General features: G+C 35.9%; 1 non-coding gene across 1 annotated transcript; it reads left to right on the top strand.

Moving 5' to 3' along the window:
* The first annotated feature begins 239 nt into the window (after positions 1-239).
* On the top strand, positions 240-347 carry LOC114927347 (small nucleolar RNA R71). The gene has a single exon (XR_003817665.1). It is a non-coding gene; the product is annotated as a small nucleolar RNA R71 (small nucleolar RNA).
* The last annotated feature ends 1,648 nt before the right edge of the window (positions 348-1,995 follow it).

The following is a 1,995-nucleotide window of genomic DNA, read 5'->3' on the forward strand; positions in this document are numbered from 1 at the left end:
GCCAATATGGCATTCAGAGTGTCAATCTCAAGAACTCCTTTCTTCTGACCAGTCCCATTGTTCACGGGATTTCTTTCAGAAGTGTACATGAATTGGTTATTTGCAACCATTTCAATCAGTTCTTGAGCCTCAGTAGGCGTCTTCTTCAGATGAAGAGATCCTCCAGAAGAGCTATCCAAAGACATTTTGGATAGTTCAGAGAGACCATCATAGAAAATACCTATGATGCTCCATTCAGAAAGCATGTCTGAGGGACACTTTCTGATTAATTGTTTGTATCTTTCCCAAGCTTCATAGAGGGATTCTCCATCCTTCTGTCTGAAGGTTTGGACTTCCACTCTAAGCTTACTCAATCTTTGAGGTGGAAAGAACTTTGCCAAGAAGGCATTGACTAGCTTTTCCCAAGAGTCCAGGCTTTCTTTAGGTTGAGAATCCAACCATATTTTAGCTCTGTCTTTTACAGCAAAAGGGAATAGCATAAGTCTGTAGACCTCAGGGTCAACCCCATTAGTCTTGACAGTGTCACAGATTTGCAAGAATTCAGTTAAAAACTGATGAGGATCTTCCAATGGAAGTCCATGGAACTTGCAATTCTGTTGCATTAGAGAAACTAATTGAGGCTTAAGCTCAAAGTTGTTTGCTCCAATGGCAGGGATAGAGATGCTTCTCCCATAAAAGTTGGGAGTAGGTGCAGTAAAGTCACCCAGCACCTTCCTTGCATTGTTGGCATTGTTGTTGTTTTCGGCTGCCATGGGTTCTTCTTGTTTAAAGATTTCTGTTAGGTCCTCTACAGAGAGTTGTGCCTTAGCTTCTCTTAGCTTTCGCTTCAAGGTCCTTTCAGGTTCAGGGTCAGCTTCAACAAGAATGCCTTTGTCTTTGTTCCTGCTCATATGAAAGAGAAGAGAACAAGAAAATGTGGAATCCTCTATGTCACAGTATAAAGATTCCTTGAGGTGTCAGAGGAAAGAAAAGTAGAAGACAGAAGTAGAAAATTCGAACCTATCAAAGAAGAAGGAGTTCGAATTTTGCATTAAGGAATAGTGTTAGTCCATAAATAGAAGGATGTGAGAGGAGGGAAGGTAATTTTCGAAAATTAAGTAAAAGAATTTTGAAAAACATTAATTGATTTTCGAAATAAGAGTGGGAAAGAAATCAAGTGATTTTTGAAAAAGATTTTGAAATTAGAAGTAAAAAGATTTGATTGAAAACTATTTTGAAAAAGATGTGATTAAAAAGATTTGATTGAAAAGTTATGGTTTTAAAAAGATATGATTGAAAAGATATGATTTGAAAACAATTTTAAAAGATTTGATTTTGAAAATAACTTGGCTATCAAGAAAAAGATATGATCCAAACATTAAACCTTTCTCAACAGAAAAGGCAACATACTTGATTTGTTGAATCAAATCATTAATTGATAGCAAGTATCTTTGAAAAAGGAAAGAAATTGATTTTGAAAACATTTGATTGAAAAGATATGATTTGAAAAAGATTTGATTTTGAAAAACTTTTGAAAACTTGAAAAAAATTGATTTGAAAACAAATCTTCCCCCTTGTGCCATCCTGGCGTTAAACGCCCAGAATGGTGCACATTCTGGCGTTTAACGCCCAAACTACTACCCTTTTGGGCGTTAAACGCCCAGCCAGGCACCCTGGCTGGCGTTTAAACGCCAGTCTGTCTTCTTCACTGGGCATTTTTGAATGCCCAGCTTTTTCTGTGTGATTCCTCTGCAATATGTTCTGAATCTTCAATTCTCTGTATTATTGACTTGAAAAGACACAAATTAAAAATATTTTTGGATTTTTAATAATAAGGAATAATCAAAATGCAACTAAAATCAAATAACAATGCATGCAAGACACCAAACTTAGCAGTTTGTATACTACTGACACTAACAGAATGAAAATGCATATGAGACACACAAAAACACTCAAGTCAATTGAGTTTAAAGATCAGAGCACGAATATTATCAAGAATTACTTGAAGATTCTTAA

Source organism: Arachis hypogaea, unplaced genomic scaffold (assembly GCF_003086295.3).
Source record: "Arachis hypogaea cultivar Tifrunner unplaced genomic scaffold, arahy.Tifrunner.gnm2.J5K5 arahy.Tifrunner.gnm2.scaffold_244, whole genome shotgun sequence".
NCBI classification, from domain to species: Eukaryota; Viridiplantae; Streptophyta; class Magnoliopsida; order Fabales; family Fabaceae; genus Arachis; species Arachis hypogaea.